Here is a 23,291-nt window from a genome sequence, read left to right as displayed (position 1 = left end):
TCAAAGAACCAGCTTTTTATTTCACTTATTTGATTTTCTCTTTTGGTTTCCAATTTTCCACTTCATTGATTTGTGCTCTTATTTTTATTACTTTCTTCCTTCTTCGTGCTTTGGGTTTATTTTGCTCCCTTTCTAGTCTCTTGAAGTAAAAAACTTAAGTTTTTGAGGTATTGATTTGAGATCTTTTCTCATTTCTAATTTAAAGATTTAATGCTATCAATTTCCCTCTCAAAACTGCTTTACTAGAAATAGAAGTACCATATGATACAGCAATCCCACTCCTTGGAATATATCCTAGAGAAATAAGAGCTGTCACATGAATAGATATATACATATCCATGTTCATTGCAGTACTGTTCACAATAGCAAAAAGATAGAAACAACCTAGGTGTCCATCAACAGACAAATGGATAATCTTATATTCACACAATGGAATACTACCCAATGATAAAGAACAGTGATGAATCTGAAAAACATCTCATAAGATGGATGAATCTAGAAAGCATCATGCTGAGTGAAATCAGTCGGTCCCAAAAGGACAAATACTGTATGAGATCACTATCATAAGAAATCAAGAAAAGGTTTAAACACAGAAGAAAACATTCTTTGATGGTTAGGAGGGTGAGCAGGAAGGGAGAGATTTATTCACTAACTAAATAGTAGATAAGAATTATCTTAGGTAAAGGGAAGGACAACACACAATACAGAGGAAGTCAGCACAACTGGACTAAACCAAAAGCTAAGAAGTTTCCTGAATACAAACAAACACTTCAAGGGACAGAGTAGCAGAGGCAGGGGTCTGGGGATCGTGGTTTCCGGGGACATCTAGCTCATTTGGCATAACAAAGTTTATTAAGAAAATGTTCTACATCTCACTTTGGTGAGTGATGTCTGAGGTCTTAAAAGGTAGCGAGTGGCCATCTAAGATGCATCAATAGGTTCCAACCCACCTGGAGCAAAGGAGAATGAAGAACACCAAAGAAAAACACAAGAAAAATATGAGCCCAAGCGACAGAAAGGGCCACATAAACCAGAGACTCCATCAGCCTGAGACCAGAAGAACTAGGTGATGCCCGGCTACCACCAATGACTGCCCTGACAGGGAATACAACAGAGAATGTCTGATGGAGCAGGAGAAAAGTGGGGTGCAGAACTCATATTCTAGTAAATATACCAGCCTTAATGGTCTGACTGGAAGACATGGCCTCCAGACTCTCTGTTAGCCCAGAACTGAAACCATTCCTGAAGCCAACTCTTCAGACAATGATTAGACTGGACAATAAGACATAAAATGATAATCATGAAGAGAGTGCTTCTTAGCTCAAGTAGATAAAAACCAACAAAAAGTAGATACATGAGACTAAATGGGCAGCTCCTGTCCGGAGGTGAGATGAGAAGGCAAAATGGGACAGAAGCTGGTTGAAGGGACATGGAAAATCCAGGGTGGAAAGAAGGAGTGTGCTGTCACATTACAAGGGGAGTAACTAGGGTCACATAACAAAGTGTGTATAAATTTTTGTATGAGAAACTTACTTGAATTGTAAACTCTCACTTTAGGCCCAATTTAAAAAAAAAAAAAAAAAAAACTGCTTTAGCTGTGTTATGGGTTGGATTGTGTCCCCAAAACATAAGTGCTGTAAGCCTAACCTCTATGTCTATGGTTAAAGTCTCATTTGGGAATGGGCTGCCCTTGTTATGTTAACGGAAGTGATTAGTGTAGCGTATGTTTTAAGTGAATCTCTTTTGATATAAAAGAGATTAAACAAGCAAATAAAAGAAGCAGAGAGGGGGAAGAGAGATGTCAAGCCACATGAAGATCACCCAGGAACAGAAGCTAAAAGAGACAAGAACCTTCCCCCAGAGCAATCAGAGAGAAAGCCTTCCCCTAGAAGTAGCACCCTGAATTCAGACTTCCAGCCACCTAAACTGTAAGAAACTAAATTTCTCTTTCTTAAAGCCACTTATTTGTGGTGCTTCTGTTATTGCAGCACTAGATAACTAAGACACAATCTGGTTCCAGGAGTGTGGTGCTGCTCTAACAAATACCTATAGTGCGGAAGTGGTTTTGGAATTGGGTAATAGGTGGAGGCTGGAAGAGTTTTAAGTTTTTCGTAAAAGCCTAGATTGCCTTGAAGAGACTGTTGGTAGAATTATGGACTTCAAAGGCAATTCTGGTGAAGGCTCGGAAGGAAGTGAGGAGAGCTACAGAGAAAGTCTGTATCATCTTAGAGGATACATATGGCACCAGCAACAGAATGTTGCTAGAAATGTGGATGTTAAATGTGCTTCTGGTGAGGCTTCAAATGAAAACAGTGAACATGGGATTGGGCTATGGAGGGAGGGTGACGCTTTTTATGTAGTGGCAAAGAACTTGTCTGAATTACGTTCCTATGTTTGGTGGAAGGTAGAAGTTGTAAGTGATGAGCTTGGATATCTGGCTGATGAGATTTCTAAGCAACATCTTAATGGGGTTTCCCCTTCCTGCTTATAGTAAAATGTGAGAGAACAGAGATGGGCTTAAAAACGAACTGTGCAAAACGAAAACAGAACTTAAAAATTTGGAAAATTCTGTTATACAAACTAAAGACACATGCCCTAGAAAAGTTCACCAAGGATGTGGCTACACAATCTTTTGTTGAAGAGATTAGCTATGACCAATGGATCTAACCAACTACCACAGCAGAAAATCCATCAGCTTAGACTGAAGGGGACAGAGAAAGAATGAAAGGCAAGAACACTCTCTGCCTCTTGGAATTCTACAGGCAGGAAACAGGTCAAAGGAGCTACATCTATTGACCTCCAAGAAAAGAAAATGATCATCCCTGGAGTACCTCAGAGATCAGCAGAATTGTTGGAAGGAGCACGGGAAGCAGGTCAGAGACCAGCAGGGCTGTTGGAAGGAGCACAGGAAGCAGGGCCTTCTCTGTTTCAAAGGGTAGTGCCATGGTCTCCTGGATCTCAAAGAGTGGGGCCACAGTCCCCTAGGTTTTGAAGAGTCAAATCTTCACCAACTCAGTTCCAGAGAGTGGGGCTGCCAATAAGGTGTGCCAGGGAGATGGGGCCACTGCCCAAAGCTGAAGGAGCACGGCTGCCAAGCCCAAGGGACATTAGAACAGGGCTTAAGGGATGAGGAGCTGGGGTTGCCGCTTAGACAGACTAGGAAAATGGGGCTGTCCAAAGCCAAAGAAGAGTTGCCGTTGAGTGGACCTGGAAGGCAAAGCTGAAACCCAGGGCTGAGGGGCCTCTACCCAGAATCCAGAAAACATGGCCAATACCTAGAGTCTGGATAGCAGGGCTATTCTGTAAATTGTCTCTAAGAACAGAGGATTATTTTCAAGCCTTGAGAGCTAATGCAAATTTTTCTACTGGGTTTTGGACTTGCTTGGTGCCTGTTATCCCATCTTTGCCTCCAAATTCTCACATTTGTGATGGAGATGTATACCTTGTGCCTGTTCCACCACTGCATTTTGAAAGCAGATAACCTGTATTCTAGATTGCACAGGTTCTCAGATGAAGCAAAATTTTGCCCCAGGTTGGAATATGCCTAACATCTCACCCATACTTGGTTTAGATGATTCAGAAGACAAGATTTTTGACTTGGAGTCAACTTAAGACTTCTGAGATGATGTGATGGGGTGAATGAGTTTTGCATGCAGCAAGGACATGAATTTTGAGAGGCCAAAGGGTGGAATGTTATGGACTGAATTGTGTCTCTCAAAAATATGTGTTGTAAATCCTAACCTCTATGCCTGTGGTTATAGTCCATTTGGGAATGGGTTGTCTTTGTTATGTTAATGGACAGGATTAGTGTAGGGTATGTCTTAAGTCAATCTCTTTGGAGATATAAAAGAGATTAAACAAGCAACAAAAGAAGCAGAGATGGGGGAAGAGAGATGCCCAGTCACATGAAGATCTTCCAGGAACAGAACCTAAACGAGACAAGGACTTTCCTCCAGAGCCAACAGAGAGAGAAACCCTTCCCCTAGAGCCAGCACCCTGAATTTGGACTTGTAGCCTCCTAAATTGTGAGAAACTAAATTCCTCTTTGTTAAAGCCACCCATTTGTGGTATTTCTGTTCCTGAAGCACTAGATAACTGAGACAAGCTGCGTCTCACATATTTTGATTTTTTTTTTCATTCCATTCTATGGATTCTTTAATACTCAGAAGTGTACGTCATCCATTGTCCATGATCCACATTCACACAAACGACACTATGAACAACTTCAGTTTACAAACAGTTCTCAACCATATCTTGTGTAAAAAAGCAAAAAATAAATGCTCTCAATCCCGAGTACGCATCTGAAAACAATTTAAAGAGAACATGACAATTTTGGAGGAAAGTCAGAAAGAATTTACGTTGAAAGAAAGAGATTTAGTGGATACTGTCAGTCCAGCTGGCACAGTGATTAAGAGCTACGGATGCTAACCAAAAGGTTGGCATTTGGAATTCACCAGCTGCTCCTTGGAAACCCTGTGGGGCAGCTCTACTCTGTCCTACAGTGTCGCTGTGAGTTGGGATTGACTGGACAGCAGTGGGTTTAGTTTGGGTTTTGGTTTGTCAGTCCAGCGTGTATGAGTTTCCTAAAGATTTTATCTTCTCATGTGAGGGGGAAAGTATAGGACATTTGCCAGTTGGGTCATTCTATTTTCAGTGTGTCATACAGCATCTTAGGAGGCACTGGCCGTTCTGCTTACCACAGGTTTAGCAAGGAATTGGACCCCTGTGGCTTTTGTACTGTATTTTCTTGAAAGCTGTCTTCTTGAGGTTGATTGTGTATGTGCTTTTTAGTTTCCTATTTGTCCCATGGATTATTTAGAAGTGTTGTTTAATTTCTATGTGTTTAGAGATTTTCCTATTGTCTGTTATTGACTTCTGGTTGGATTCCATTATGGTCATAGAACATACTCTGTGTGGCTTCAATCCTTTTAAATTTCTTGAAATTTGTTTTATGGCCCCAGATATTACCTATCTTGGTGAATGTTTCATGGGTGCATGGGGGGGGTGTGGTTTACATTCTGCTGTCGTTTGGTGGAGTGTTCTATACATGTCATTTATATCCTGTTGGTTGATTGAGTTGTTCAGATCTCCTATATCCTTGCGGATTTTTTGTCTAGTAGTTCTATCCATTGCTGACGGGGGCTGGTGGGGTGTTGAAAGTTCCCAGCTATAATTGTGGATTTGTTGATTTCTCCCTACAGCTCTATCAATTTTTACTTAGTGTGTTTTGAGTCTCCGTTATTTGGCGCATACACACTGAGGATCATCACGGTTTCCTGGTGGAGTGGTCCTTTCATCAATAACTTTTAAATTTTCTCTCATTGTCACTGAGCTCTTCCTATTGTCTATGTATCTTTTGAGGTAGTTTTGATAACCCGTATTTTCCCAGAAAATCTTTAAGATCATTGAAGTTTTCGAAATACATTTGTTATACTGTTGCCCACTGTGTGTGTACACATACTTGGTGTTTTTACACTTAAACAATATAACCAGCTATCTGTAAACAGTATATACTTTATAGCTGTTTTGTGTGATTTTACAATTTACATAAACGTGATCATACTATATGTATCATTTGCAAATTGCTTTTCTCACTCTCCACACCATGTTTTTGAGATGTATCCATGTCGACATATAAAGACAGTTCATTGCTTTGAACTGCTGTGCAGTAATCCTTTGTGTGAATAAATAAATAACAGTTTATTCACTCATATGCCTGTTTTTTTAATAACTTTTCACAGTGTTCTAGGCCTTGGTATGTTCTTTAGCAGGATAGTTATTAGCAGCACGAACCAGGAGTCAGTCAATGCATAATCTCTTCCCCCTCCTCCTAGTCTTTTCACATCTCTCCATATCACCCACATTTCCTTCCCATCTCCTGACTTGAACTCCATATTCTTTCTTTCTTCAATATTTCATTGTGTTTCTGGTAAAAGTTTACATATCAAATTAGGTTCCCATTTATGAATTGCTATTTTATATATATTGTTCAGTGACATTGGTTACATTTTCCACATTATGTTAACATTCTCATTATTTCTCTTCTGGTTGTTCTGTTTCCATTAATCTAGCTTTTCTGCCCCTCCCCGCGACCTTCTCATCTTTGCTTTAAGGTAAATGTTTGTCTTGTATTTTTTTGTTTTTAAAGGAGCACAGTATTCATGGGTGGTGGTGTTTATTTTATGAACCAATCTGTTATTTACCTGAAAGTTTACCTCCAGGAATGGTTTCAGTTCAAAGTTTAAGGTATCTCAGGGCAATAGTCTCAGGGGTTCCTCTATTCTCTGCTGGTACAGTAAATTGGGCATTTTTTAAAGAATTTTTGAGTTTCGTTCTACCATTTTTTTCCCATTTTATCTAGGACCGTCTGTTGTGTTCTAGTCAGGATGGTTGGTAGTGGTAGCCCAGCATCATCTAGTTCTTCTGGTCTCAGGATAGATGAGGCTGTGGTCCATGTAGGCAATTCGTCCTATGGACTATTTTCTTCTCTGAGTCTTTGGTTTCTTTGTTTCTCTTTTGCTCCAGACAAGTAGAGACCAATAGTTGTATCTTAAGTGGCTGCTTGCAAGCCTTTAAGACCCCAGACACTACCTAGATGTAAAACATAAACTTCATGAACTATGTTGTGCCAACTGACCAAGTTGTCCCACAAAACTATGATCCTAAGCCTTCAAAACCAGTAAACTAATCCTTTGAGGTGTTTGGTTATGTCTGGGAAGTATCTATGACTGTGCCCCCTATGTGTTTTATTATATATATGAATAAATGTGCAGCCCACACAAACATGTATATGCATATACCTACAAATACACCTTCACATACACACGTACACACATATACACACATAGGCGTCCCTATACACGTATATGCATACGTAACTGTAAAAACCCATTGCTGTCAAGTCGATTCTGACTTACAGCGACCCTATAGGACAGAGTAGAAGTTCCCCATAGAGTTTTCAAGGAGCACCTGGTGGATTCGAACTGCCAACCTTTTGGTTAGCAGCCATATCACTTAACTACTACACCAGCTACATATCTACCTATATAACCACTCACACACTGTTGGTTGTTACTGCTGTTGTTGTAAAATTGCATACGTTATAGCATTTAAGGGGCCCCAGTGGAAACCCTGGTGGTGTAGTGGTTGAAATCTCAAGGAATGCCAGGCTCACAGTTGTTGAAAGGAGATAAGGACCTTCCCTCAGAGCCGAAAGGGAGAGAAAGACTTCCCCTAGAGCCAGCACCCTGATTTTGGATTTCTAGCCTCCTAAACTGCAAAAGAATAAATATGTTTGCTAAAACCATCCACTTGTGGTATTTCTGTCATAGCAGCACTAGATAACTAAGACAGGCGTAAGACTTTATCCATTAATGTGTTGATTTGAAAATGTTATCAATCACTCAGCATGTTTGCCAGGCGTTGAGTAGATCCAGAGCCAGATGGAACACAGAGGTAGATAAACATAGCCTTTGTCCTTAATAGTAGTTCAAGTATGTACAATGATGCAGGAAATATACACGGTAACTGTAAAATAAGACAGAGAATACCACTGCGATTCTGATGAAGTGCTATGGAAGAGACCCGGAGGGAAACGAGAGTGTTAGAGGCGGCATTGGTACTCAGCCTTGCTGGGTGGTTAGAAATCTAACAGGAGGTAGGGACAGCATCCCAAGGTGCAAACAAAGACCCACATGGAAAAGTTGGAAGGATAGATTCAAGAAAAGAAGAGGAGCCCCTAGAAAGGATATGGAGTTTTTAATGCTATAACCAAAACCAAGTCCGATGCCATGTACCTTGGCATCAATCTTCCCCTGGGTCTAGGAGGTTCTCAGCTCAGGGACCCCAGGTCCAAAAGACGTGCTTCACTCCCAGCTCTTCTTTCCTGGTAGTAGTGAGGTCCCTCTCTCTCTCTGCTAGCTTCTCCCTTTATCTCTTGTAAGATAAAACGTGATGCAGTCCACACCTCAGGGAAACTCCTGAGTATGGGTGTTGCGTCCCACCCTAATCCTCATTAAATGACCTAATCCTATCGTATTAACATAATGGACAGCTCACTCCCAAGTGGGACCATAACCACAGGCATAGAGCCTAGGATTTATAAGACATCACAAAATGGAGGATAATCAGATAACAAAACAGAGGACAACCACACAATACCGGGAATCATGGCCTAGCCAAGGTGACACATATTTTCGGGAACACAGTTCAGTCCATGACATGCTTATATTAGTTTTTTAGGGCTGCTGCAACAAAACACCACAAACTGGGTGGCTTATAAGAACAGAAATTTATTGTCTCACAGTTCTGGAGGCTAGCAGTCCAAATCAACATGCCAGCTGAACTGTGCTCCCCTCAAAGTGTCTAAGGGAAGATCCTTTTTGGTCTCTCCCAGCTTCTGGTAGCCTCAGGCATTCCTTGGCTAGTAGATGTATCTTCATATGACTGTCCTTCCCCTGTCTCTCTGCGTCTCTTCTCTTCGGGGGATGCCATTCAATCCATAACACGGCCTTTAAACAACTCCTAGAAAAACATTGCCATCGGGCTATGCACAAACTCCTATGCACATGGAACAAAATTCCAGAGGACACTCTATTTTTCTGAAGAAGCTCATCTGGAATCAGACCCAGGGATCCTCCAACTCTGTACCGGCTACCTCCCACAGCTTTTACAGACGCCAGGGAGCAGGCCTGAGGGGCGGAGGCCACCCCTTCTGCCACCATCAACTGGGGATCATGTTTTTAGTGGTGGTGGGTGAGACGTACAGAGCTTCCGACCCTCCAGCTGGGGAGCTACCAGAGACCACATCTAAAGTTACGTTAATATTAACAAAGAATAATTACAATTAATTGAGTTCTCGTAAGTAACCCAGAGATACTTCTTAAAACCGAAAAAGATCCCTTGCCATTGAGTTGATTCCAACTCACAGTGGCCCTATAAGACAGAGTTGAACCACCCCATGGGGTTTTCAAGGCTGCAATTTTTACAGAAGCAGACGGCCACATCTTTCTTCCACTGAGCAGCTGGTGTGTTCGAACTGCCAACCTTTTGGTTAGCAGCCAAGCACTTAACCACTGTGCCACCAGGGCTTCTTGGATGCTGCTTCCAAAAACCCACCAAACCCATTGCTGTGAAGTCAATTCTGACTGATAGTGACCCTATAGGGCAGAGTAGAACTGCCACACTGGTTGTTGGGTTTAAACCACCAACCTTGTGGTCAGCAGCTGAGCACTTAACCACTGTGCCACCAGGGCTCTTTTTGGATGCCCTTAACATTTTACAAATATCCAGCCCTCTAATTGCAGCTAATATTTTTTAGGTTTACTAGTCCCCAGGTATTAGGCTACGTGCTCTACATAGACTTTTTAAAAATTTACTTAACCTTTTTCTTTTTTTAATTTAACTTTTTCAAGAACCCTATTAAATTTTTTTTTTTTTTTATATCACATTATATATTATGGAACCCTGGTGACACAGTGGTTAAGGGCTTGGCTGCTAACCAAAAGGCTGGCCGTTCAAGTCCACCAGCCGCTTCGTAAACCCTATGGGACAGTTCTACTCTATTCTATGGGGTCACCAGGAGTCGGAATTGATTCGATGGCAATAGGTTTTTTTTTTTTTTTCTGGTTTTATATATTATGCAATAATATATATTATTGTTACTATTATAATAATTATAATATTTGCCCCATTTGATTGACAGGAAAACTGAGGCTTAGAAAGGCAAAATAACCCACCCACAGTCACACAGTGGCAGAGAGAATGTACCAACAACCCAGGTTGTGCTAGCTGCCTCCAAAGGCCATTTATATTCCTTCCTTCCTTGCTTCCTTTTTGCTTTTTAAACGATTATCTTTAATTATGCAAAGAAAACATGGATGCATTTTTCTAAAACCTCAGACCGTATACATAGAATACAAGTCTCCTTTATTCTTCCTCTTCACTCATTCTAACCTGTGCACTGAAAGACGTAGTTTTATTTCATTTTTTAAGCTCTGGTTTGGCTTTTAAATTTTATCTTGAGTAAGCATCAATTTCCATGGCTCAGGAATCAAACCATGTAACAAGGTACACAGCGAAGCCCACCACTATGCGTCGCCCCTCCTTGCACACAGGGGGCCATTGGATTCATTTTCTGAAAATCTTAGCAGCGTTTCTTTATTCACATACATGCACTTGAACATGTACTTTCTTCTTTTTCCCACTTTGGGGCCCCAAAGTAGCACACTATACACACTGTTTTGCATCTCCCAAAGGGGTTTATTAGCCATCATTCCATCTTGGTTTCTGGGGAAAAAGTGAGTGGGCATCCCCCGTCACATGTCTAAATGGAGGCGTTTGCTCTGTGGTGCCCTCTTATCTTCCTTCCTGAAGCTCATTCCTGCCCCCTGGGTCCCCGCTCCTCCTCTGCTGGCCCCTCAGGCTGAGCCTTGGATATCTAAAGAGCTCCTCTCTGGTGTCCTTGCACAGGCTCACTGCCCCATAAACCCAGACAGTTGTCCCTTCACCCTCCCCGTACCTCCAGGATGCACTGTATAGTATAGATGAATAAGCATGTTTTCTAGATCAAATAAAGGTCGAAATTGTGGCATTTCTCGTGTGTGTGTGTGTCAGGGTGAGTATATGTGGGAAAAGTGGCCTTCATGGGGCATGGCTGGAATGGAGACCGCTGAGTGGCTGTGGCTTCTTGGGGTAGAAGGAGCAGCAACAGCTTCTTCCTTGTGCAGTCTACACCGCCACCAGGTGAGGGCACAAGGCCCTCCTACCTCCTGCAGCCCCTGTCCCCACCCACGTCCAACCCTGCCCTATGCCCAGGACCTGAGCAGTGACTCATCCCATGACCTTGATTCCTGCTGCTCCCCAGGATAGTAGCCACTGACACCTTGAGAACCAAAGCCAAGAAAGGCATCTCTTGCCACAGCTCCACCCTGAGGGGGCCCTGCCTGAGCAGGGATTCTATCTCTGAGAAGGCTGGTGGAAAATTAAAGACTCGGTTGAACTCATCCAACACTGAGATCAGAAACTACTGATTGGGTGATGGTGAACACTGCCTCTGAAATGACATTCAATTCATAATTCATTGAATGAACGTTAATTGAGCGCCTACTATGTGCCAGGTACCGTCCTAGGTCTGAGATGGAGTGGTGAACAAAACAAATTCCCTGCTCTTATGGAACTTACATTCTGGGAGAGCAGCCAGTTAAAACAAAACAAAGAGCAAATGTGTGTGTGTGTGTGTGTGTGCGCACGCACATTGTCAATGCCCTCCAGCCAGAAACCACCAGGAACACCTATAGTTGAACAAGTCAGGTTTATTACTTTTTGCTAAAAGGGAGCACACACACACCATAGAAAACCAAAGGCCATCTCAGTAAAAAGGTGTTAGGAAAGATCAATACTAGGATTTGGGCTTTGGTTGGTGTGATGGTTAAAGTTTGTGTCAGCTTGGCTGGGCCATGATTCCCAGTGGTTTGGCAGTTACACAATGATGTAGTTTGGTAGTTTCGTAACGATGTAGTTTGGAAGTTATATAATGATGTAATGTGGCAGTTATGTAATGATGTAATCATCCTCCATGATGTGATCAGCCAATCAGTTGTAAGGGGAGTTTTCTCAAGGGTGTGGCCTGCATCCATCATATACAGACATTCTGGTGAAGCTTGCTCACTTGCTCTGGATCCTGCATCCAGCCCATCATCATTTGACCCCTAGCTCTTGGGACCTGAGCCAGTGATCCACTGTCTTACCTACCAATCTTGGGTTCATCAGCCCCTGCAGCTACGTGTCAGGAGAAGCCTCCAGCCTGACATTTGATCCATGGACTTGGGACTTGTCAGCCTCTACAACCATATGAGCCATTTCCTTGAGATAACACTCTCTCTCTACACACACACACACACACACATACTTTACTGGTTTTGCTCCTTTAGAGAGCCCAGCCTAAGACAGTTGGCAATTCGGGGGAGGGTCCAAGGAAGTCGAGGTTTGCTGTGGATTGGATGCTGTCAGAAAGCAGGAGATAATTTTATGTTTGGGTATCCCAATAAATCTTATCTAGAAGGAGGGCAGACTGGAGGGAGGCTAAAGTTGTAATTTGTAAAGAAGCAGTAATCACTAATACTAGCCCAGCAAGCGGGATGGTTGGTATTTTGTGTTTTGGACAATGTTTATGTTTTGTCTGTGTTCAGACATGATTACAGAGTGTTCTGTTTTCGTTTTGATCCCTCATGATCACAGCATGGCCTTGTCTGACTTTGGTGTTCTGTGAAAGTATTTATGTTCAATGGGAAAACACCTGGGCCTAGCTGTAAGTGCCAGGCTCTCTTTCTCTGCATACATATGTAGAGATGGAAGGTGAAGTATGTGCTATAGATAAAGTCTAGCAAGGGGAACAGAGGCTGTCAGGGTGGGAAATGCGGTTATTTTATAGAAGGTGCTCAAGGAGGCTCTCTTTGTCTCCTAGGGCTGCCATAACAAAATGCCACAAACTGGGTGACTTTGAAGAACAGGAATTTCTTCTCTCACAGTTTTGTAGGGTAGAAGTCCAAATTCAAGTTATCTACAGGGCCATGATCTCTCTGACTGCTCAAGGGGAAGAGTCTTCTTTGTCTCTTCTAGCTTCTGGAACCTCAGACATCTCTTGGCATTCCTTGGCTTGTAGATATATCTTCACTCACGAAGCACCTTCTCCCTGTGTGACTGTTTCTACATCTCCACAGCAACAGGTTTGGTTTTTTTGGCTTTTCTCCTCTTTTATAGGACACCATTCAGAGGGGATTAGCAGCCACCCTACTCCGGTATGGCCTCATTAATTTAACTGATAACATTTTCAAAGAAAGAACCTATTTCCAAAGTCACATTCACAGGTACAGGTATTAATCAGTATATTTTGGGGAGGGGGGGCACAATTCAATCCGTAAGAGAGGCCTACCTGATAAGGCGGCAGTTGAGCAGGAACCCGATGGGAGCAGGTGAATGAATCAAGTGGATGTCCAGGAAAAGAGCATTCTGGGTCGAGTGACCAGCAAAGCAAAAGCCCCACAGTGAGAGTAGGCTTGGCTTTGTGTCCCCCAAAAATATCTGTCCACTTGGCTAGTCTGTGACTCCCAGTACTGTGTGATCGCCCACTATTTTGTCATCTGATGTGATTTTCCTGTGTTGTAAATCCTGCCTCTATGATGTTAATGAGATGTGACTAGGGGCAATGATGTTAATGAGGAAGGACTCAATCTGAAAGATCAGGCTGTGTCTTATGTAAACCTTTTTGAGATATAAAAGAGAGAAGCTAGCAGAGAGACATGGGGACCTCATACCACCCAGAAAGCAACACCAGGGGCAAGGTGTGTCCTTTGGACCTGAGGTTCCTGTGCTGAGAAGCTCCTAGTCCAGGGGAAGATTGATGACAAGGACCTTTCTCCAGAGCCAACAGAAAAACAAAGCTTTCTCCTGGAGCTAACACCCTGAATTTGGACTTTTAGCCTAGTAGACTGAGAGAAAAAACTTGTGCTTGTTGAAGCCATTCACTGGTGGTATTTCTGTTATAGCAGCACTAGATAACCAAGACAGCTGGTCTGAGGATGAGCAAAGAGGTCAAGGGGTCTGGAGCAGAGGGAGCGAGAGGCAGGGAGGTGGGAGGTGAAATCCAAGGAGTGCTTAAGCACAAATAGTGTCAGGCCTGTTGGCCCAACGTAAGGGCTCTAGTCTTCACTCTGAGTGAGATGGGAGCCACTGGAGGAGTCTGAGCTGAGGACAGACCAGTTAAACCAGTTACCACTGAGTCGACTCTGACTCATGGTGGCCCCATGTGTGTCAGAGTGGAATTGTACTCCATAGCATTTTCAATGGCTGAGTTTTTAAAAGTAGATTACCAGGCCTTTCTTCTGAGGTGCCTTTGGGTGGCTCAGTTAGAAGCTGTCTTAGTTATCTAGTGCTGCTATAACAGAGATACCACAAGAGAGTGGCTTTAACAAAGAGAAGTTTTATTCTCTCATAGTCCAGTAGGCTAGAAGTCCAAATTCAGAGCATCGGCTCCAGGGGAAGGCTTTCTCTCTCTGTCGGCTCTGGAGGAAGGTCCTTGTCATCAGACTTCCCTTGGTCTGGGAGCAACTCAGCACAGGAGCCTCAGGTCTAAAGGACGTGCTCTACTCCTGGCACTACTTTTTTGGTGGTATGAAGTCCCCCATGTCTCTCTGCTCGCTTCTCTCTTTTATATCTCAAAAGGAATTGGCTTAAAACACTACCTAATCTTGTAGTCTTGTAGACTTCATCAGTATAATTGCCGCAAACCCATCTTATTACACCATAGTGAGAGGATTTACAACATATAGGAAAATCACATAAAATGGTGGACAGTCACACAATACTGACAATCATAGCCCAGCTAAGTTGACAGATATTTTGGGGGGACACGATTCAATCCATGACAGAAGCCGAGTGTGTTAACCATTTTGTACCACCCAGGGACCTCCATGATCAGCTTTTTTGGGAGGAAAAAAAAAAAGGATCCCTCTGGCTGCTGCAGGAAGGATGGAACAAGCAGAGGAGTCAGAAGACTGCTGCAGTGGCCAGGGGAGAGACAATGTGGCTCGGACTAGCCTGGTGGTGGCTGTGGAAGTGGTGAGAAGTGTTCAGTCGACAAAGATTTCCTTATGGATCAGATGTGGGGTATGAGAGAATGACGCCAAGATTTTTTATTTGAGCAAAAGAAAGATTGGGCTGTATTTCCCTGGGATGAAAGAAGCCCTGGTGGCGCAGTGCTCAGCACTCAGCTGCTGGCCAAAAGGTCTGCAGTTTGAACCCATCAGCTGTTCTGCAGGAAAGATGTGGCAGTCTACTCCCATAAGGACTACGGTCTTGGGAACTGTCTCTGTGGGGCAGTTCTGCTCTGTCCGATCTGGTTGCTATGAGTTGGAATCAACTTGATGGAAGCGAGTTTTTTTTTTTTTTCCTGAGATGGAGAAGCCTGCAGAAGGAGCAAAATATCTCTTGCAGGGAAGTGTATCAGCTCAGTGGGGGCATGTTAAGATTGAGATCCCCTCTAGACACCCACGCAAATATATCGAGCAAGGAGTGAGAGCTGTGGGCCTAGAGTTCATGGAGACATCAGGAGCTAGGAGTACGGATGTGAGAGCTGCCAGTGTTTGTATGACCATAAGGCCACGGCCTGGGGGAGATCACCTAGGGAGTGAGTGTGGGCAAGGATGAGGTCTTCTTACCTATCCGTATTCAATTCCTGAGCACTCCAGTACCAGGAAGTCTGGGAAATGCCAAGGAATCAGCGGAGGAGTCTGAAAAAGGAACATCCAAAGAAGTAGGAAAACCAAGAGTTCAACCATCTATTAACAAATACGTATTGAGTTCTGCACATCACCCCAGAATTTCTAAAACTTTAAGTTCTGGGCCACCAGGAATACTGGACAGATACTGGGAAAATGAAAAAAAAAAAAAGGTGTTGGCCTGGACTGTTGGCTGACACCAGGCATCCGTTCTTCCCTTCTGCCCTGTTAACAGAGGCCTGGTTTTGTTTAGGGATGCACTCATATAAAAGTCATCATTTCCCAGCTGCCCTTGTAGGTAGGTATGGCCATGTAACTAAGTTCTATCCAATACGATGTAACTTAAGTATTACATGGGGTTTCCACAGGCTGGCTAAATGGAACTGACACAGCTGGGAGGCATATACTTTTTGCCCTTCTATCCTTATTCCTTCCTGCTGCCTGTAATATGGATGCTATGGCTGGAGCTCCAGCAGTCATACTGGACCATGAGGCAACACTGGAAATGGAAACCAGGCATTAAGGATAGCAGAAGGGAAATATAAAAACCCAGATTCCTGATAACTGTGGAGGTGCCTACCAGTACTGGATTGTTTAACTTTAGACATCTTTTACATGAGCAGGAAACAAAGTTCTATCTCTATCAGTTATTTTGGATGTTCTATTCTAAGGTGCCTGCTTGGGTGGTGTGATCAGTTTGCTATCAGCTGCTAACTTAAAGGTTGGTGCTTCAAAACCACCCACTGGCTCCGTGGAAGAAAGGCAGGGTAGGCTCCTTCCATAAAGATTAAACTCAATGCTGTCAAGTCGATTCTGAGTCACAGCAACCCTATAAGATAGCAGAACCGCCCCACAGGGTATCCAACGCTGTAATCTTTATGGAAGCAGACTGCTGCATCTTTTTCCAAAGACGTGGCTGGTGGGTTCGAACTGCTGACCTTTCAGTTAACAGCCAAGTGCTTAACCACTGCACCACCGGGGCTCTTTCCATAGAGATTACAGCCAATATAACCCTACACAGTAGTTGTACCCTGTAACCTATGATGTCGCCATGAATCAGAATCGGCTTGACAGCAACGAGTTTGGTTTATAGTATGTAGCAAAAGCAGATGCTCAATGATACGAGATTTATTAATAGTATTCCGAACAACTTGTGTTAAGGCTCAGGATTCAGAGATAATTGTCATGGCCCTCCCCGGACCCGATGTGCAGTGGGTGGACTAACAGGTAAGCCGGTCCTCACAGCACTGATGACAAGGGCTATGATGGTGGTTATTCTCCGCAACCTACAGTGAGAATTAAAGCAGATGGCAAAGCAAGTTTCATCTCCTCTCCTCCTCTCAAGTCATATCTAAATGATCTAAACGCAATAACTTAACACATGTCTTTGGTCTGGTTTTGTTCCATTGCCTATATTTGTCTTTAATGTATGCCATACCTAATTTAAGTTTTGGAGTTGAGGAGAGGGAAAATGATCATGTGGACCAGATTTTAGATGGTTGTCATTATAATTTCTCAGAGAACCTCTATGGAATGATAAGCAGTGACTATGAGCTTGCTAAGATCAATTTTGAATATGGAGCTTCATCCAACCAACAATTATATAAATAGTCAAGCCATAGAAAACTGGCAAGATGTTAGAACTATAAATCAAAGTTGTGTCATTTCTTTAATGGAACAATTATTTCGACGCCGCCTTTTTCCCTTTGAAGGCACTTTAACAGCACAGTTGGCCGGCTTTTGCCTCCGGCCAAGACCGCTCTTAAATACTAGAATGGCTGTGTCTTGAAAATCTCCCGATCTGGGCCAAATGGAGACACAAACCTATATTGAGCACTTACTAAGTGCCAACTAAAAACACCAAACCCGCGGCCGTTGAGTCGATTCCGACTCAGAGCCACCCTGAAGAACTGCCCCATAGGGTTTCCAAAGACTAATCTTTATGGAAGCAGACTGCCACATCGTTCTCCCATGGAGCGGCTGGTGGGTTTGAACCACCAACCTTTTGCTTAGCAGCCAAGCACTTAACCACTGTACCACCAGGGCTCCTTACTAGGAGCCAGGACCCTTGTATATGTTTTCTTATTTAATTTTGGCAATAACCTTGCAAAACAGGTTTTAGAAGCCTCCTTCCACCAGTAGGAACCTGAGCAATCTGCCTTACATTACACAGCTCTGGAAAGGCAGAGCCAGAGTCCAAGCCCGGATCTGGGCTGCTGTCCTCTACACTTCTGTTTCCACCACAATGCCTTCCCTGATGGTGTCTTCCCTGTCATTTCCGCAGCTTCTTAAATTTGCAGTCTCTTCTGTCTAGTCTAAGCAGATTTCTACTTGTGGGGTCCACTTGCCAGTTTCCACCACTGGTCAAAAGCCTAGTAATCTTTCAAAACGGTTTGCACACTCTCCTCCTCCTCCGTAAACCTCGCCCCTCCCATCAACGTAACCTCTGCTTCCTGGGAATTGTCCCCCGGACGGTGCTTGGCTCTTCCAGCACTTATTATTTTCTGTATTTTATTAGGGTTGTCTAAAGACCTAAGTAGGCCCGTAAGTACCTATTTGAATTATCTTTCTCCAGTGGGAGGGAAAAGAAAAAGCACATCTCTCGTGCACTTCTTTTGTCTCAGGAATTTTGTCTTTTTTTAAGACTCCAAATTGTCCTATGAGGAATTTTTTCCTGTCACTTACCTGTCAGACGAAGAAACTGGATACACAGGAAATTTAGGTGGTGGGATGGGATGCAATCCTAGAAGGCAAGGACGAGGAATTACAGGTCTTTCTGCCCCTCTGAGACTAGCACATTGCAGACCTCCAGTAAACTTTTCTGGGATGAATAAATAGATGAATGAATGAATGTTTGAAGGCTGGCTTCTAAAAGGAGCTTCGAAGGAAATGATACAAGTAGGAGAGCTGAGATACCTTAAAAAATACAGACCCAAATAGAGATGAGACTTGGTGGCTGCAGAATATCTCAAACACAGTGAAATAAGGCAGGAGTAAAAGAAAGGGTTTAGGAGAATTAAGAATGTGGCTCGGCAGGGTGCAGTGAGACCAAAAACGCCTGTAATCTGGAGGTAGGAGAAAAAGGTACACGCAACCTACAAATCTCCCTCTTTCCGAAAGCTCTGGCTCACCGTCGCGTTTTGTTACCAAACTTCGGCCCTCGGCCGGGCAGGCACCTGTCCCTTTAAGAATCAGGCCGAAGCCTTTTCCTCTCCCTGCCCCGCCCCTCGCGGGACTGGCGCGGCCTGGGTGCCCGCCCCTTTCCCCTCCTCTGCACTGAACTACGGGTTCGGTCGCCCATCCGTCACAGAGGCGCCGCGTCTGATTGGTTGCTGCGCTTCGGCCCGGGAGGCGGAGCGGGAAGGCCGGAGAAACTAGTTTGTTGGCGGCGCTTCAGCCGTCTCGCAGCCGGAGTGAGCTCGGCGCTGGGGCGAGTCGGGGAAGGTGAGCGGCGGCGGCGGCGGCGGCGGCGAGGGCTCCGGAGGCTCACGAGGGCGGCGTGGGCTTCTGAGCGCGGCGGCGGCCTGGGGCTGGGAGCGCAGCGGCCGGCAGCGTCCCGAGTGGTGAGTAGCCGGCCTGGGCGCCTGGGGGCGCCGTCCTCGCGGCCGATCCGGCTTCCCGGCGCCCGGCGCTGGCTCTGCCGAGGGCTGGGCGCCCAGAGCCCCTTCCCGGCCGCCGGCGCTGGGGACTTGTCGCTCCCCTGCGAGGCGGTCGGGCGCCGGCCCCCTACGCGTGCCGCCCTGGAAGCCCCGGCAGAGCGAGCCTCCGCGGGGCCGCGTGTCCCAGGAAGAGCGCAGCGCAGCTCGGAGGCGCGCGAGCCGCCGCGGGGATTGGGGGTGCTGGGTCAGGGACAATGGGGAGCTGAGGTTAGCACCCCCTCTGCCGGCTCATCCCGTCTCGCCCTCACCTGGGGACCGGTGAGGGTATTTGCTGTGCGCTCTGGGCGAGGGGACGAATCGTTTTGTAAATAGATGTTGCGCGCGGGAGCCGCAGCTCCTTCCCCTGGGAGTGGTTGATTCATTGAGTCCGCGGACTCTCTATTCAAAAAATTACTATTGATCCTGGAAAGAGGAGGCTGCTTGTCTCGGAGAATGTGACCGCCGGCTTTGCGCCCTGGCGGAACGAAGTCCACGGCACCCAGAGCTGACGGCCTTGTGCAAAGCGAACGCGGAGGGGTTTAACCAGGGAAATGTCGTCTGCAGGAGCCGGCCCGGAGCCCGGCGGGGTAGCTAAGGGCCAGCCGCCTCTCGCGGGCGGAATTGACCACCTCCCCTTTCACCCGGGCCGTTTACTTGTCGCCTGGCAGGACACCTCGTTCCTGTGAGAGCTGCAGAGAAAGGGTCACACTCCTGAAGTCACACCCACCTGCCCACCTGGGTGGCCGCCAACCTGGCCAGTCCAGAGCTAGTCTCCTCCAGCCTGGTTCTCCCCACCGCCACCCACACACCCATCTTTGCGGTGGCTCCCAGGACCTCACTGCATCTCGGAGTTCCCCCCTCACCCTCTTTACTTCTTCATAGTTGCTTTAGGTGCTTTTCATTTAGGGAATTTTGCCTCCCCACCCCTACCCCCAGGGGCTCCACCTATTTTTTTGTGTTGTTGCTTCAAAACCCGTGAAGTTCTTTCACACCATCTTTGAACAAAGAACAATTTATATAGAGATCTCACCAAAGGGATAGGGGATGGCTGCTGACCCAGGCCCTGCAGGTTTAATCTGGCTCTCTGGAGTCCTGCTGGGTCCCCTTGCTTTGTCCCTGGGGAAGGCTCGCTGGGCTCTGGCCCTCCCTGGTGAGTCAGGGCAGAGCGCCAGGTGCCTGGCCTTTTGCTTTCACTCTGGCGGTGTGACGGGCCCTGCCAGGGAGGGAAATTACCCATGGCGCTACGAGAGGAGGCAGGAACCCCGTATCTTTTCACGGACCAGACTCTGGGGACTGTGACATGGGGTCAGGCTCTTTGGGACCCTGGGCCTCAAACTCCCCACTCATAGATGGAACTGGTTCTCAGTGGGACCTGGTCTGTGTGTTGGGAACGGGCGGCTGTTGTTGGAGACCTGCATTTGGGGACTTGGTTGGAGTAGGACGCAAGGTTGACCCCACCTGGGGCCAGATTTGGTGCCCTTCGGAGACAGGGGCCTTGAACCTCAGCGGTGCCTGTGGAGGCTGATGGATCCAGTCTGTTCCCTGGCCCGCCTTGAGTCATTCCGCTTGTCAGGAAGTGACTCCAGGGAGGTTAAAAGGAAGGTAGAGAGAAATGGAAGAAACCTTCATCCTGAGTCTCGGGCTGCAGCCAGATTTATGTTTATGGTGCCGAGAGAGGAGCTGTGGGCAAGTTGCACACTCTACTTTGGAGGCAGCTCCTGCAGCCTAGTGCGCCTTAATGCATCTGAAACCTGTGGGCATTTGGTGTGGGCAGAGAAGAGCAGGAAGAAAGGAGAAAGAAACTACCCACTACCGGGACTGTGTGGTTTGCAATGAAAGCAGGCTTGGTTTTCCCATCTATCACTGAGGGGGGCCCGTGAAGTAGAGCTGTACCAAGTGGATGGCTTGGTCATTCATTTCATTCGTTAGGCGTTTTAATCATTAATTGTTTGAACAGACTAGATGGGACACGTGCTGTGTTCCAGGCCTTGGGTTAGGTGCTGGGGACCCTTCTTCAGGGAGCTTCTAGACTGGCATGTGGATGAAGGCCCTGCCACGGTGTGGCAGGCAACGTGCCCCAGGAACACTGCGGGGGCACAGAGGAGGGGCACAACAGTGAAAGCTTCCTGGGAAGGCATGCCACAGCCTCTCCAGATTCCAGGCTGTGTGTGTTTGCTCCTACCACCCATCCCCACCTCTTCAAGAAGGCAGAGGCCAACTCATTGCCGGCTCAAGGCAGACTTAGGTTCAGGTCGGGGAGAAGCAGGTGGGAGGCTTTGGAAAGGTTCATGGCTGTGGGTGGCTCCGCCTGGGGACTCCGCAGACAGTGGTGTCCGTGGGCAGCTAGATGCTTCTGGATGCAGCCTCCCTGCTTAGGGGAGTCCTGGAAGACCCTGCCCACCATGGCCTAAGCCCCTAGTCGCTCTGTACAACCTGCAGTGAGGGTGTAGCCTGGCTAGAGTGGAGAGCAGAGCTGGCATGAGAAAACAGAGTGGCCAGACACAAAATGAATTGGCTAATTGAGATGCTGGTTTTCATCTAACGTGATAAATTTCATAATTGAATTGCCTGAGCCAACCAGGGCTATTGAAGTGTTTTCCCAGCTGGGACCAGCTGGGGGTGGGGGCACTCATGCATCCACAGCCTTTAGTCACAGCATGCAGCAGGGCTTTCCCCTGGTCCATCTGTATCTGTCCCGGTGATGGAGGTCAGCCCGGCTCTTGGAACACCTCACCCCCTGAGCAGGACTGTTCTGAAACCAGTCAGCTTCAGACCATTGCCTTGCCAGACTGCCACACCCAGAGTCCTCGGAACTGTTAGAAATAGGGGAGAAGGTATTGTGGGATGGGGCTCCACTGGAAGTCCCTTTAATACAAGGTCAGTGGACAGGGCATGGGCTCTGGAACCAGACTTGGGTTTAAATCTTGGCTGTGTTTCTGTGATTAAGTTAATTAACCTAACTGAGCCTCTTTGGCCTTTTCCAAGGTTTATTGTGAAAATGAAGCGTAATACTATGTAGAAGCCCCTAGAACAGTGTCTAACGGAGTGGGCATTGGTGCAAGCCAGGGATGCCTTTCTCTTCGTCCTGTCTTCTCTGCGTGGGATGGTAGTCAGAGACACCAGTTGCTCTGAGCCAACCTGCAGCGTCTCCTGGGTCCCCAGCCACTTCACCCATTCCCACCCCCTCCCTCTCACACCAGACACGGTTCTTTCTCATTCCTAAACCTTTCCTTCCAAGCCGCCCCATCTCAGTGCCATCTGGATAATGAAAGGCAGGCACACGTGGCTCATTGTCCTGTTCTTAAAAGTGCCAACTTGGTGGCACCAGAAATGCAGTTGGGAAATGGTACCTTATCTTCTGCAAAGACATAAAAATCTTTGCAGCCATTCTTTCCCCCCACAGTGGTCTCCCTGTACCCCAGGGTTGGCTGCAGAGGTTGAAGGAGGTGGCCTGAGCCACCACTTGTTTCAACGTGACCAAGGCCAGAGGCCAGCTCCAGCTCTTCACCATCCCACGGTTGGAACCCTTGGACCTGGAAACTATTGGCAGGAAGAGCACTTAAGTGGGATTTTGGGGCCTGGAGTTCTCGCTCTGCTCTGCCCGTGCCCAGCTGTGGGACTTCGTGCGGGTCTCCCAGCCTCTAGGGACCTCTTCTGTAAAATGGGTGGATGCTTTTCTGTATTACGCTTCCGTTAAACGTTTTGCTGTAAAATCTCAAAGGGTCTTGCAAGCACTGATGTTAAGCGGTTTTATAAAGCTCGATTTACTTGCTTAGCTCTTCTGGGCAAGAGGAGTTTGAGAGGTAGTCCCTTAGAGCTCAGAGGGGCCACGTGAGCAGGGGTCTAAGTTCTAGTTCTAGCTGTACCTCTGATGTGTTATGGGACTTTGGGCAAGTCGCTTTTCTCTGTGGGCTGCAGGGTTTCCACCTGTGACGTGAGAGGAGCCAGTAGGCAGGTTCCCAGTTTCCTTTCCTTTCTCAGTGGGTGGAGACTAAGCCCGACTTCCCCAGTAACCAGAGGGACTTGCTCTCCTCCCTCGAGGCTCCCTTCCTTAGTTCCCTGCCTCTGCCCGCTGCCTCGCTGTTTGGGGCCCAGGTGTAAAGGACTCCCCCCTGTGCTGGCCTGCAAGCACTGGGTGTGTCTGTGGAGGTGGGGGGGCTGGAGAAGCCAGATAACAGGGTCAGAGAAGAAACAGACAGCACCTAGGGGAGCAGGCATGGGCTCGAAGGAAGGTGACGTGTGGGTGACTCATTTCCCAAGGTCTTGCTGGGCAGCAGATGTGGGAGCATGAGAGTAACCCCCACCCTCCAGAACAGATGGGGTGGGACCTAGCCTATGAGTGTCCCCTGGGCACAGAGCCCGGGGCCACCACCTAGGA

At 46.4% G+C, this 23,291-nt stretch overlaps 1 protein-coding gene across 5 annotated transcripts in view; it reads left to right on the top strand.

Annotated features, from left to right (window-relative positions):
* The first annotated feature begins 18,608 nt into the window (after positions 1–18,608).
* KLHL25 (kelch like family member 25) overlaps positions 18,609–23,291 on the top strand; it is a 53,714-nt gene continuing 49,031 nt past the window's right edge. For 3 of the 5 annotated variants that reach the window (XM_003413900.4, XM_023553047.2, XM_064267103.1), the window contains exon 1: positions 18,745–18,838. The gene's annotated coding sequence lies outside the window, so the exon portion shown is untranslated. Of the gene's footprint in view, positions 18,720–18,741; positions 18,839–23,291 lie in introns of those variants that run through there. The other 2 variants (XM_023553046.2, XM_023553045.2) reach the window with 2 other exon arrangements.

The sequence above is a fragment of the Loxodonta africana genome, chromosome 13 (genome assembly GCF_030014295.1).
Source record: "Loxodonta africana isolate mLoxAfr1 chromosome 13, mLoxAfr1.hap2, whole genome shotgun sequence".
Lineage (NCBI taxonomy): Eukaryota > Metazoa > Chordata > Mammalia > Proboscidea > Elephantidae > Loxodonta > Loxodonta africana.
This window is presented reverse-complemented; position numbering and strand designations above follow the sequence as displayed.